A 15,254-nucleotide genomic window follows, 5' to 3' on the forward strand; every position below is an offset into this window, starting at 1 on the left:
TTTTTGCCAAGCCAATTTGAGTTTGGTTTCCGGCTGATACAATGAAAGTAAGTGGCTCATTGCCATTCATTCCCTAATACTGACTAATCAAGAAAAAAAAAAAAAGTGCAATCCTACTTCCATAGACTGAATGTTTGTGTTCCCCCCAAATTCGTATATTGAAATCTAATCCCCAGTGTGATGGTATTTGGAGGTGGGGCCTCTGGGAAATAATTAAGTCATGGGGGTAGAGCCTTCAAGAATGGGATTTGTGCCCTTATAAAAGAGACCCCAGAGAGCTTCCTTGTCCCTTCCAACAAGTGAGGACAGCAAAAAGATGGGGGTATATAAACTAGGAAGCATGCACTCACCAGATACCAAATCTACCAGCATCTTGCTCTTGGATTTCCCAGCCTTCAGAACTTTGAGAAATAAATTTCTGTTGTTTATAAGCCACTCTTTAGAAAGAATCCAAATGTCCATCAAAAAGAAAATGGAAAAATAAATTATGGAATTTCTATACAGTCAAAGCTATTCTATACGATGGCAACTCAAATAACATATATAGCCCTGCACACAATGAAATAGGACACAACATTTTAAAAGACTGTGATAGCTCTGTATAAAGACGTGGTGACTTGTCCATGATATATGAAAGAAAACAAAGTCACAAACAATATGTATGGTATAATCCATTTGTGTCTAAGAACTTTATGTTTTAGTACATACTAGAATACCCACCAAACTGTCAATCATGGTCATCTCTAGACAGTCAGCTCATGGGAAAATCTACATATCCTCCTTTATATATTCCTGTAATGTTTTATTTTCCTAAGACATTTATTACTTGAATTTAAAAACTGATTAAGCTTAAATATTTTTTAAAGTAATGAAGTTACAGTCTATACATGTGTCTAACTGCATTCTTTTAACATTATAAATGAAAAATAGCTCAAAATGTTCTAAAAACAATGACATCATTTTAATAGATAAAGGGGAAGTTGTGCAAATATCTCAGCAAATGTCTTCAGGGCCCTTCTCTCCCAATTCTGCACATTTGTAAGACTTCAGTCAAAGGAGAAGTTTACAGTTCTACGGAGAGCATGAGAATGAGGCTCTTTGGCCTTAACAGAACTCCAATATTAGCAGATCAAAAGCTAGAAGTTCTGTCTTAATGTTGACAACATCCAAATGTTTAGAAACATGGGGAAAATGGACTGACCTTTCCTCCTCTTGATGCAATTATTTTGGCTTTGAGCAGGAAGTACTTCTGCATCTTATTTCAGGGTTTAATGTCTGACCTAGAGATACAGCTCCTACTAACAGAAGAGGAGTTAGAGTAAATGAATGAACAGTTAGTTGGGAGGGAAGAGTGAATAAAAAAGCAAAGACCCCTTGGTGGCAAGTAACAGAAAATCCTACTCAAACTGGCTTAGGCCACTTGTATCTGACAAGTCTACTAGCTTCAGGTATGGCTGGATCCAGGGGTTCAAAAGTATCAAGATTAGTCTCTCTATATTTCTTTATTGTGGAACTTTATATAGGAATGGTCCTCCGACGTTGTGGCACTTTCACCAGCAGCTCCAGTATTACATCCTATTCTCTCTTAAAACCAGCCAGAGGATGATGTTCCATTTCCTTGGCAGTCCCATTAACTTGAATTGGTCCCAATTCTCTTTTGTCTGAATGGGGTCGTGTTCAAAGCTGTCACTGTGACCAGAGGGGTAAAGTAGACTGAAAAGTGTAGGCCTGGTCAACGTGCTCGTTCCTGGAGCTGGGGTGAGAATTATGCCAATCAAGTCATATGGACTGAGAGTGGGGGAAGGGTGGTGTCCTCAAAGGCAAATCAGAAGAAGGAGAAGGTTTCAGAAAGAACAGATATAAAATACAGGAATAGTCAAGTGGCTAGATGGGGCTTCGGCTCCATTTCAAATAGTGGCAAGTGCTATGAAGAAAAATAGAGTAGGGTAATGGGGACAAGAAAAAGAAAATCTTGCCTCCTTGCTCTGCAACTAGTACCCTTTCCCTGCTCTTGAGGCATTTTGGGGCTTAATAGGTCAATGCCATCAGCTTTTAGTTTTATACTCTGGAGATTCCTTGGGTGTGAAGTGAGGGAATTCAGGATCAACATTCCAGGGGTGGGGAAAGAGGTTCATTTTCACATGATAGGGGGCTCCAGGGTCCTGAGCTTCCCAGGAGCTTCAGTGAAGCAGTGCCCTGGGTCAGGATGCTTTCATTTCACATTATCCATCCAGTGCCTATCCAGCTTCAGGCAGAGCTCACGGTGATACTGCAGCCCTCACAGAGTTGACTCGATATGATGAGGCACAGATAAGGAACAAGTCAACAGACATATAGAACATGTTTGGTGGAGAGAAACGCTATGACAAAAGATAAAGCAGGGTGAGGGGGAAAGATGGTCACAGGATGGTCGAGGAAGTGCTCTCTTTTGAGAAGACATTTGAGCAGAGACTGAAGGACTTGAGGGATGGAGCTGAAACCTTGCACCTCAGGTTGGGACTTGAACCCATGTGGCCAGGACTCGAACCCAGCCAAAATCCTGATTGGGATTTGAACCCACGTGGCTAGGACTCGAACCCGGCCAAAACCCATAGTCTTCCAGCTGAGATCACACACCTGGTTTCAAGACTTAATGAAGCTCAGTTTCTTGATGTCTCATCACAGAAAGAATTCAGTGAGAGACAAAGTGATGGTAAGAAGTGGATTTATTTAGAGAGAAACATACTCCACAGACAGAGTGTGGGCCATCTCAGGAGGTGAGAAAGGCACCAGGGTATGGGGGTTGTCAGTTTTTATACAGGTGGGTAATTTCATAGGCTAATGAGTGGGAGGAGTATTCCAGCGATTTCAGGAAGGGGCGGGGTTTTCCAGGAATTGGGCCACTGCCCACTTTTTGATCCTATTGTTGGTCTTGGAACTGTCATTTAGCTTGATGATGTGTTACAGTGAACGTATACTGAGGCTCAAGGTCTAGTGGAAGTCGACTTGTCTGCCACCTTGGACCCATTTGGTTCTAATCAAAGTGCAAAGAGGGCCATAGACAACATGTAAAGTGATATGCATTCCGGGGGCAGTTGTTGTTCTCTGCAGCCCTGATGGAAGAAACCAGCAATGTTGTAAGAAAGAGGTAGTTCCAATAAAACTTTATTTGTAAAAACATGTGGTAGGCTAGAATTGGCTGGTAGGTCACAGTTTGCTAATTCCTGGTCTATGGGAAGAGTGTCTTCTGCTACAGGAATTGTACTAACATGACTGCCAGGCCTTGGAGGTCCCTTTATTCCTGCTGGTTTTCTAAGCTTCCTCTTGATTCTGTGAATCCCCATATCCTTAGTCTTAGTCAACTCAGGCTGCCATAACAAAATATCATAGATTGGATGGCTTAAACACTAAGATTTATTTTCTCACCATTCTGGAGGCTGGAAAATCCAACATCAAGGTGCTATCAAGGCGGGTTCATTCTGACACCTCTCCTCTTGGTTTGTAGGTAGCCTCCATCTCACTGTGTGCTCCCATGACCTCTGTTTTGTGTGTGCTGAGGGTGAGGGGAGAGAGAGAGCTAGCCCCCTGGTGCCTCCTCTTATAAGGGCACTAATCCCATTGTGAGGTCCCCACCCTCATGACTCATCCTATCCTAATTACCTCCCAAAGGCCCATCTCCAAATACTACCACATCAGGGGATAGGGCTTCAACATGTGAATTTGGGAGGGACATAAACACACAGTCCATAACAGCCTTCTAATGAATTTTGGTTTTGCTTAAGGTAGAGTCAGTTTCTGTGGCTTGCAACCAGGAAGCTTAATTGATGCAGCACTTAATTTCATTTAATTTTGTGTGGCTCTTAGGAAAGAAAACAAGAAGGGAGAGTGAGGATAGCTCAAAGTCCCTCATTCCAACTGCTGGAGAAACAGCCTAAAGCAGATTACAACTAACAGAAGTCATTAGTGTCATCTTGATTTATGATACATCCGTGTGTTTAAGAGTTTCCTCACTGCATAGTTTTAACTTCCTACCTCTTTCTTAGAAGGTTCAATCAGGACTGCAGTGAACAATAACTGCCCCTGGAGCTAGTTCATTCACGGTCGCAGCCTTCATCCCCACATCCTTCCCTCATCAGCTGCTTGGCTGTTAGAGCTGTGTGTTTCCTGTTTACAAAGGGATATGAAATATATTAGTTGAAGAGTCCACCCCTAGTGTTTCCCTGCTTCCTTCTGCCTCACAAGATGAATTTCACTTGGCCCTGGAGTTTTATTTGACTTTGGAAGTAATGGATTTGATGATGTTTAGAAATTCATGACTATAGAAGACCATATCTGTAAGGTGCTCATTCATGTTATTCACCTGTGTTTTATTTATTTATATAATCCACCCTGTTCCCAAGAGGATTGACTAAATGCATGCTGTGTAAAAGATTAAAAAAAAAAAAATAGGGCTTCCATGGTGGTGCAGTGGTTAAGAATCCGCCTGCCAATGCAGGGGACACGGGTTCAAGCCTTGGTCCGGGAAGATCCCACATGCCACGGAGCAACTAAGCCTGTGCGCCACAACTACTGAGCCTGAGCTCTAGAGCCCACGAGCCACAACTACTGAGCCCACACACCGCATCTACTGAAGCCCCTGTGCTCTAGAGCTGGTGCTCCGCAGCAAGAGAAGCCACGGCAATGAGAAGCCCGTGCACCGCAACGAAGAGCAGCCCCCACTCGCTGCAACTAGAGAAAACTCACATGCAGCAACGAAGACCCAATGCAGCCAAAAATAATAAATTTTTTAAAATAATAAATAAATAAATAAAGTAAGCGATGAAGCTGGGACTAAGCAAAAATTAGGGGAGGGAATATATCAGATGAATTAAGAGGCAAATGAGAACACAAAGTTGCCTTAACACATAATGTCTATAGTTATGTGCAGATCTTAGAGATGTACTACAAATCTTGTTCTGAGCTTCCTGGCTGGCAAAGCAAATAGGGAGACACTTTGGTGTATAATTGATAATGCCTTTAAGATAGAAAACAAACTAAATTGTTCAGATAATATGGCTGGTTGTAATTTTTTACTTACACAGTAATTGGTAGTTGAATAGGTACGTTTTGTTTGGGCTCAGAAAACCAAACTTTTTTAATCCCAGGAAATGCTATATACTTTTTAAAAAATATTTTATTTATTTATTTATTTATTTGGTCACACAGGGTCTTAGTTTTGGCCGGCCAGCTCCTTAGTTGCGGCATGTGTGCTCCTTAGTTGCAGCAGGCGGGCTCCTTAGTTGCGGCTCACCGGCTCCTTAGTTGTGGCATGCATGTGGGATCTAGTTCCCTGACCAGGCCCCCTGCATTGGAAGCTCAGAGTCTTAACCACTGCACCACCAGGGAAGTTCAATGCAATATACTTTCTTTTTAAGAAACAATTGGAAATTCATACTTTTTTTAAAATTTATTTATTTTATTTTATTTATTTTTGTCTGCATTGGGTCTTTGTTGCTGCACACGGGCGTTCTCTAGCTGCGGCAAGCGAGGGCTACTCTTCGTTGCGGTGCGCAGGCTTCGGTGACTTCTCTTGTTGCAGAGCACGGGCTCTAGATGCGTGGGCTTCAGTAGTTGCAGCACTGCAGGTTCAGTAGTTGTGGCTCACCGGCTCTAGAGCGCATTCTCAGTAGTTGTGGCGCACAAGCTTAGCTGCTCTACGGCATGTGGCATCTTCCTGAACCAGGGCTCGAACCGTGTCCCCTGCATTGGCAGGCAGATTCTTAACCACTGTGCCACCAGGGAAGCCCCCAGTGCTATATACTTTTGATGCCCTTAAGAGAACTCAAGAAAAAAAACTTAACTTTTCAAATCTGATAAATTAGATTTGCCCACTCTCACTGCAAAATAATCATTTCTTTTACAAAGAGCCTCTTTAAAACACTCAAAAGATTTAAAATTTAAATAGTAATACTGTTGCATGTTTAAGTATATGCTTACAGCTAGATTTCTAGCAGGGTCTCGTGGGACCTGAAAAGCCTTCTTGTTCATCCCTCCAGTCTAATAAGGAAAGATCATTAACTTTTTAAAAACTGTAGTGAAAAACACACAACATAAAATGTACCTTCTTGGGACTTCCCTGGTGGTCCAGTGGTTAAGACTCTGTATTCCCAATGCAGGGGGCCTGGGTTCGATCCCTGGTCAGGGAACTAGATCCCACATGCCGCAACTAAAAAAAAAAAAAAAAAAAAAGAAACTGCATGCCACAACGAAGATCCCGCGTGCTGTATCCTCTTAATCATTTTTAAGTGTATAGTTCAGTAGTGTCTAGTATATTCACATTGTTGGGCAACAGAGCTCTAGAACTTTTCAATCTTGCAAAACCAAAACTCTATACTCATTAAACAACACTCCCCATTTCCCCCACCCCCCAGACCCTGGCAACTACCACTCTACTTTCTGTTTCTATGAATTTGACTACTCTGGGTACCTCATATAAGTAGAATCATACAGTATTTGTCTTTCTTTGACTGGCTTATTTTACTCAGCATAATGTCCTCAAAATTCACCCTTGTTGGGACTTCCCCGGTGGCACAGTGGTTAAGAATCAGCCTGCCAATGCAGGGGGCACGGGTTCAAACCCTGATTGGGGAAGATCCCACATGCTGTGGAGCAACTAAGCCTGTGCGGCACAACTACTGAGCCCGTGTGCCACAACTACTGAAATCCGTGTGTCCAGAGCCTGTGCTCTGCAACAAGAGAAGCCATCGCAATGAGAAATGAGAAGCCCGCACACCACAACGAAGAGTAGCCCCTACTCACCTCAACTAGAGAAAGCCCGCGAACAGCAATGAAGACCAACGCAGCCAAAAATAAATAAATAAATTTATTTTTTTAAAAAACCACAATGTGATACAACCATACTGTTCATCTTTCAAAATGGCTAAAATCCAAAACACTGATAACACCAAATTCTGGCAAGGATGTGGAACAACAAGAAGTCCCATTCATTACTGGTGGGAATTCAAAATGGTACAGCCACTTTGGAAGACAGTTTGGTAGTTTTTTTTTTTTTAACAAAGCTAAACATAGTCTTACCGTAAGATTCAGCAATTGCATCCCCACAAATGTATCTGTATTCACCCAAAGGAGGTGAAAAATTATGTCCATGCAAAACCCAGCACATGAATATTTATAGCAGCTTTATTTATAATTGCCAAAAATTAGAAGCAGCCAAGGTGTTCTTCAGTAGGCTGGATGGATAAACATACAGTGATACATCCAGACAATGGAATATTATTCAGTGCTAAAAGGAAATGAGCCCTCAGCCATGAAAAGACATGGAGGACACTTAAAACTCATATTGCTAAATGAAAGACGCCATTCTGAAAAGACTGATTACTGTATGATTCCAACTCTATAACTTTCTGGAAAAAGCAAAACTATAGAGACAGTGAAAAGATCAGGGGTTCAGGGAGCATGGGTGTTGGAGGGGATGAATAGGCAGAGCACGGGATACTTAAGGCGGTAATACTATTCTACATGATACTATAATCGTGGATACATGATATGCATTTCTTAAAATCCAAAGAATTGTTTAACAAAGAGTGAACCCTATGTAAACTATGGACTTTAGTTAATAGTAATGTATCAATATTGGGTCATCAATTGTAATAAATGTCCCACACCAATGCAAGATATTAAAAATTTAGAGGTGTTCCACACCAATGCAAGATATTAAAAATTTGTTATGTGTGGTGGGGTAAAATGGGATATGTGAAAACTCTCCATACTTTCTGTCCAATTTTTCTGTCAACCTAAAACTGCTCTAAATAATAAAGTCTATGAATTTTTAAAAATGTAAATGGGGGGAATTCCCTGGTGGTGCTGTGGTTAAGAATCCGCCTGCCAATGCAGGGGACACGGGTTCGAGCCCTGGTCCAGGAAGATCCCACATGCCGTGGAGCAACTAAGCCCCTGCGCCACAACTACTGAGCCTACGCTCTAGAGTCTGCGTGCCACAACTGCTGAAGCCCGTGCGCCTAGAGCCCATGCTCTGCAATGAGAAGCCCCCACTCGCCGCAACTAGAGAAAGCCCGTGCACAGCAACAAAGACCCAGCTCAGCCAAAAATAAATAAATAAATTTATTTAAAAAAAAATGTAAATGGTATTGTGGTTAAGACAATGCTATGTATCTTCCTGAGAAGATCACATTTCCCAGCTCTCTAAGAGTTATTTATGTTGGCCCCAAGTGACTGAGGTCTGTGCAGTGGAATGTGGCTACAAGCCATGTAAGCTATCTCCAGGCCTGGCCCTTCAAAATGTGCCACCTCACCATCCAGTTTTTTCTTCCTTTTGCAATGATCTTGATCAGGTGATGGGAAAACAAGACTAAAGAGGGCTGCCCAACCCACACTGGATTCTGTATGAATGAGGGGGAAAAAACCCCACAAAAAAACTGTTATTTTGTTAAGCCACTGAGAGTTTCAGGATTTATTTGTTACTGCAGCGTAGCATGATATAGCCTGACCAAAACAAGTACAAACAGGCTTATAACAAAAACAAACAACAAGAAAAATGCAGTTCCCCTAACCTGACCTCTCCTCACTTTCTAGTCTTATTCCCCAGCTGCTGTTTTAGCAGCTTCTTTGGGCATTGATGTCCATATTTCTACATATGATTTTACTTCTAATTTTTTATGTATCTATTTTAGGCATTATCTATTAACTTCCCAGTATGGCAGATAACTTTTTTAGCATCCTTAAATCATCAAGTACCCTGACTCTCTGCTTTGCATCTTCACCAGGTGATAAATATGAAATGTGGGGGGTTAAATCCACGTTCAGTTTTGATGTTATTCAGAATATGCAAATGTAGAACCCTGGTGAGCCAGATAGTGTACTATCGTGTTTCCTTTCTGAACATTTCTTATTTTATTTTTATCTGTATTTCTACTTGTCTTATATTTGGTTTCATTTGCTTAGTTTTTGTGTTGTTTTGTTTTGTTTTAGTCTATGTAGTACGAATTCTTCCTATACTTCGATAGCAGATATTTGTCATTCTTCCTGGCTGCCCAGATTTAAACCCTTCCTGTATTTGGGGAATTCCCCCTTAGGAGACTTGTGGGAAGCAGAACTTCCTTCATAGACGTGGAAGATTCTAGATGCTTACTTTCCCAGCCTCTTGCAGCTTAGGGCATGGCCACTTGGCTTGGGCTCCACCCATCAGATGCACACATTTCTTTTTTTTTTTTTTCTCTTTTTTTTTCTTTTCTTTTCTTTTCTTTTTTGGCCTCACCACACGGCATGCGGAGCTCCCCTGACCAGGGACGGAACCCATGCCCCCTACAGAGGAAGCACTGCGTCTTAACCACTGGACCACCAGGGAAGTCCCATAATGCACACATTTCTGACTTTGAATAGATAACTAATGACTGGAGAAGCAGAAAATACAGGAAAACTTTTTTGGGTAGAAGAAGTTGTAGCAGGGCAGCAGTGCGAGACAATGACATTGAACCATCCCCAGGGACCCAGCAGTATCAGATCTGCAAGCTGCAGTGCCTAGTATTTGGGGACAGTGGTGGCATCACCTTCAGTGTACTAGTTTACAGCCTGCTTTAAGGAGTTTCCTCTAGTAGGGTAGCTATGATGAGTGTTCTCTAACCCTCTTGGGATTTTATGGACCACCTGATATTCTTTGAATAAATTCCCTTTCTCCATAAGTCAACTAGAGTTTGTTTCTCTTAGCTTGCAGATGCGGATGGCTATTGCTATAGTTTTCTTTCTTTCTTTCTTTTTTAAAATATTTATTTATTTATTTGGTTGCGCCAGGTCTTAGTCGCGTCAGGCAGGCTCCTTACTTGCGGCTCACTGGCTCCTTAGTTGCGGTATGCGAACACTTGGTTGCAGCATGCATGTAGGATCTACTTCCCTGGCCAGGGATCAAACCCGGGCCCCCTGCATTGAGAGCGCAGCATCTTAACCACTGCGCCCACCAGGGAAGTCCCCAGCTATAGTTTTCCACATGGTCACATGCAAGGCTGACTTCCTGGGCGTATGACCCATGCAGTTCCACAGGGCCCCATTCTCAGAAGAGCCCACGCAGTTTTTGTTTCTGTTTTTTAATTTTATTTACTTATTTATTTATTTATTTATTTTGGCTGCACCAGGTCTTAGTTGCAGCATGCAGCATCTAGTTCCCCAACCAGGGAGGGAAACTGGGCCCCCTGCACTGGGAGCATGGAGTCTTACCCACTGAACCATCAGGGAAGTCCCCCACCCAGTTTTTTTAACACCCTGCTTTTACCATCTTGAAATTCTTAATAAGTTTCAAGCCAGAGGCCTTGCCTCTTTAGTTTCATTTTGCACTGGGTCCTGTAAATGACGCAGGCAATCCTGGTTGCATGGAGTGGATGATGTGTGAATTTCCCTATTTTTCAGGAGACCTCAACCCCGGAGCCCTCTGCCTTCCTATACCCATCTGGCCTGAGCTGTCTGCACAGCTGTCATGCTGTCTTCCTTTTGCCATCAACTTGGGAGTTTCCCTCACTTTTGGCCTGGGTTGGAGCCACTGTCTCCTGGATACTCGTCTTTGTCTTGTGTTTTCCTCTCACATGGGTGGAGTACATCATCAATCACTTTCTGAGAAAAAGTGCATGGGAGGTAAAATTTTTGAGAGTTTGTGTATCTGCAATTATGTTTATTCTGCCTCACATCTGATTGATAGATTGGCTAGGCGTAGAATTCTATCTTAACATTTTTCACTTAGTGTTTTGAAGGCTTTGTTCCTTTGCTTTCTAGCTTCTACGTAATTTATTATTTAGAAGTTCAAGGCCGTTCTAATTTCCAAGTCCATACATGTGGCATGTTTTTGGTTTTTCTTTTCTCAGTCTCTCTCTCTCTCTCTCTCTCTCTGAAAGCTTTTTGACCTCCAGGCCAATGCCCACAAGTTTCCTGGGGATGTTCCTCCAATGTCAAAATGTATTTCTTCATACTCCATAGGGTTCAAACTAGGAATAATAATTACAGAATCTCCCTATTTCTTTCATTCAACAAATGATTTATTGAACACTCACTGAGTGCTGGACAGTCTGCGAAGCCCTGGGTTTGCAATGGTCAATAGGGCAGATAGGACTTTTGCCCTCAGTGGAGCTTGTGCTATAGTAAACAGAGAAGTATGTGTAATTAGATCAAACAATTTCATATTTTGGTACTTACTATGAAGAAAAGATGGTGTTGTGACAGTGAGGGATGAGGGTGATCAAGGAGAGTCTCTCTGAGTTCTGAAAGATGGGAAAGAGGCAGCATGTGAAGAGCCAGGGTGGAATGTTTCAGGTAGAGGTTTCTACAGATACCAAAGTTCTTGTGCCAGCCTGTCAGACTCACCTGATTAAGATTCCTGTTACTTCTTGAATCTCACCTCTAATTCTCTTCCAGCCCCTCTGGCCACCTCATTGTTCCTTGAACATACTGGACACGCCCCAATCTCAGGGCCTTTGCACCGAATACTGCTTCTTCTGAGAATACTCTGCCCCCACATATCTGCCTGGCCTGTTCCCTCACCACCTTCAAGTCTCAAATGTCACCTCGTTGAGACCATCCCTGGCTACCCTGTTGAAAATTGCAAATCCACTCCTCAGCACCTCTGATACCCTCCCTCAGCTTTATTTCTTTTCCCTTAGTCCTGATTCTCATCCAACATACTGTGTTCATTGATGTGTCTTGTTTACAGTCTGTCCCCTCACTAAAATGTAAGCTTCCTCAGGGCAAGGATTTGTGCACATTTTGTTCCCTGCTGTATCTTCAGTGCCAAGGACAATGTCTGGCACATAGAAGGTGCTTGATAAACATGTTTCGAGTGAGTGGATGGCTCTGAGTGTGAAAGAGCTTGGTATGTTTGGGCAACAGAAGGCCAGTGCATGCGACAGGGTGAGCAGATGGGGGGGGCAGGAGAGGAGATTGGAGAGGTGGGCAGAAGGCAGACACGTGGGCCTGGTGGGGCATAGAAAGGCAGGTGGATTTTATCCAAAGCATAATAGAAGGCCTTCCAAGGGTTTTAAACAGAGAAGAGACATTATCCAACCTGAAAATTTTATTTATTTTTTAAAATTTTTATTTATTTTTTTTTACAGTTTTTTTTTTTTTTTTTTTTTTTCGGCTTCACCATGAGGCTTGTGGGATCTTAGTTCCCTGACCAGAGATTGAACCCGTGCCCCCTGAAAAAGTCCCTGAAAATTTTAAAGGATCACTGTAGCTGCCATGAGGGCCTGGACTTAGGATAGGGAGTAGAAATGGGGAGATGAGTTAGGTGGCTACTGTAAAAGTCCAAGCATGAGGGCAATGCAGATGGTCAAAGTAAACAGATTCCAGATTTGATAAGAAATCTGCACTCAACCCTTGTCTCAGGATCCTTGCTAAAATCCAGGTGTAAGTTTACTTTTACCTCTTTTTAGGAGATCTTCCTTTAAATTTCAAATTTGATTTCATGGTTAATGATCCAGTTAGACTCTAAGAGAGATTGGAAGGGGATAAATTAAATCCTGCCAGCCCTCAGAAGCTAAGACCAAGAAGTCAGAGGAATCCTTGCCCTAGCCTTCAAAGTCCTTAACATACGATTTTCTCCCCTCTACTTGGCTCATGGCTGATCATACTTCCTTGGTATTCCTTGAATCTGTCCTAACCTCTCCATGTCCAAGGAGCGAACCCTTCCTTGCTCTCTCCTGCTCCCAGTTCACCTGGTATGCAGATCAACCTCTGCTTACTCTTCTGAGTTGAAATTATTCACTGGTTTGCCTGTCTTCCCAACTAGACCGTGAATTCTTTGAGGGCAGGGACCTTGTCTACTCATCTTTGTGTCCTGGTCTTGTCTACAGTGAGTGGCACATAGCAGTTGCTCAGTAAAAGACTGTTGAACTTGACTGCCATAGCCACACTGACCATGCCCTCAGGACAGCTCTACTGCTAACATCCTCATGGTGAGAGAAGAAGAGCTGGCTTGTCTTTATCAGCCCTGAGCCCTCAACCTGATCAGTCACAGACACTCTTTCCAGGATCTTTTCCACATTAGGCAGAGACTTCCCAGATGCAAAGGCCTCTGACAGTTCTCTCCAGCAAGTGCCGAGACTTGGCTAGCCAGGGAAAGGGTTCTGAAGTTGTCTCCAAATAAGGTGAAGGGATTAGCTGCTGTTAAAACAGCATGGGAGCTGTCAGTAAGGAAATAGTCTCTCTGAGATGGACCCTCCTGAAATTGATAATATGATGCTTTCAAATATGAGCTACTGACAGGACAGAAGCCTGCTTATCCCTGAGTCTGACTCTTCCTTCCCAGCCAAGGGATCCAGTGGTGCCAATCCCACTGAGGGCTGGTGTACAACAGATGTCAGGATGCAGCCCACTTGAGATCCCAGGCAGGGAAGGGTCCTTAATTAGTTAACAGGCATGGTCTAGTAATAGTAATGTCACAAGAAAAGTGTGGGTTCAGGCTTTCTGAATAGTGTTAAAACACTATGTAGAATGAACAGTCAGAAGTCTCCATGAGCCAAGTATTATTAGAAAAGCCTTTGTTTCAAACTTTTATCAAGAATATTCATACAAAGTATATTATTATCTGTTGCTTTGTAACAAATTATCCCCAAACATAGCCACTTAAAATGGCACTTATTGGGACTTCCCTGGTGGTCCAGTGGCTAAGACTCTGTGCTCCCAATGCAGGGGGCCCGGGTTTGATCCCTGGTCAGGGAACTAGATGCCTCATTCCACAACTAAGAGTTCACACGCCACAACTAAAGATCCAGCACGCCACAATGAAGATCCTGTGTGCTGCAACTAAGACCTGATGCAGCCAAATAAATAAATAAACATATTTTTTAAAAAACCCCAGCACTTATTATCTCATGGTTTTTCTGGGTCAGGAAATTGGGAGAGGCTCAGATGGGTGGTCCTTGCTCAGAGTCTCTGATGAGGATGCAGTCAAATCTTTGACTGGGGCCAGGGGATCTGCTTCCGTGATGGCTCACTCACATGGCTGTTGGCAAGAGGCCTCAGTTCCTTATCACATGTACCCCTCCACAGAGCTGCTTGAGCATGCTTATGAAATGGCAGCTGTCTTCCCCCAGAGCAAGCAATCCAAGAGGGAGACCTCCATGATTTTTATGATCTGGTCTTAAAAGTTGCGCACTGTCACTTCTACTTTATTCTATTTGTTAGAAGCAAGGCACTAAGTTCAGTTCATAGTCAAGGAGGGGAATTAGGGTCCACCTTCTGAAGGGAGTGTCAGAGTTGCAGACATATTTTAAACTGCCTCATCCAGTCATGAAAAAACAAGAAGACTGAAAGTCTTGAAGCTGCTAAAATTTCTATTGCATTTAGGTCAAAGGGGATTAGGCATGAAGAAGAGTCCCAGACCAAAAGTGATGGCGAGTTTGTTCATTCGTCCATCCATTCATTCATCTATTCATTCCACAGCTACCCATTAACACCTACTGTGTGTAGTTGGGAATCTGGACTATATGTTATAGGGCTCATGAAGAGGCACAATTATAATTAAAGTGACCGTTGCTGACCTTTATAGAGCACTTACTGTGTACCCTTGCTGCAGAGAGCTTTAGATCTAATTATCTCATTTAATCCTCCCAATATCCCTTTGAGGTATTATTATTGTTCCCATTTCACAAATGAGAAACTTAGACTTGGAGTGAAGTCAGGTACCGTCAAGAGGTAGAATCCATGATTTGACCCAAAGGACTCTGACCCCAAAGCCCTTACACTTCTACTACTAATAATGGTCACAAGTATTATTCCTACTTTAATTGTCTGTTCCTGTTATTTGTCTGAGGCTGAGAGGTTGAGTGACTTGTCCAAACTTGTTTTGGCACAGCTGGGCTGCAAAGCCAGTTCCTGAGAGTTCCAAGTCTGTGCTCTCTCTCCTTCACTTGCATCAAACCAAGTCCTTTCTGTCCTGCTTCCTGCAGAAACAGAGCTAAGATGGGAAAGGGCCCAGGGGAGCGGGGAGGGGTGTGGAAAGGGGAGAAATTATCGCTGAGGCCTGGAAGCTTTTATAAGCGTGGCTTTCCCCTGGTTGGTGGAAGAACTCATCAGCATCTCTCCCAAGGCTGCTGTGGAGATGCCGTGGGCCTGAAGAGGTGTTGCTCTGCCCAGGCTGTCAGCCAGCTGGCCTCTCAGAGAAGCCCCTGCGGGGTGTGGACACTCCAGACCCTGAGCTGCAACGAGAAATGATGTCAGATGTGGCTAATCATTACGGAGCCCTCACTGAGCGTCAGGCACGTAGCTAAGGTGTTGTG

At 43.1% G+C, this 15,254-nt stretch overlaps 1 long non-coding RNA gene across 9 annotated transcripts in view; it reads right to left on the reverse strand.

The window, feature by feature from the left end:
* Positions 1–8,921: 8,921 nt before the first annotated feature.
* LOC309633907 overlaps positions 8,922–15,254 on the reverse strand; it is a 29,985-nt gene continuing 23,652 nt past the window's right edge. For all 9 annotated transcript variants that reach the window (XR_014247757.1, XR_014247758.1, XR_014247759.1 and 6 more), the window contains one exon: positions 8,922–15,173. This is a non-coding gene — a long non-coding RNA (uncharacterized lncRNA). The remainder of the gene's footprint in view (positions 15,174–15,254) is intronic.

The sequence above is a fragment of the Balaenoptera borealis genome, assembly GCF_965194805.1.
Source record: "Balaenoptera borealis genome assembly, chromosome: 1".
Classification (NCBI taxonomy): domain Eukaryota; kingdom Metazoa; phylum Chordata; class Mammalia; order Artiodactyla; family Balaenopteridae; genus Balaenoptera; species Balaenoptera borealis.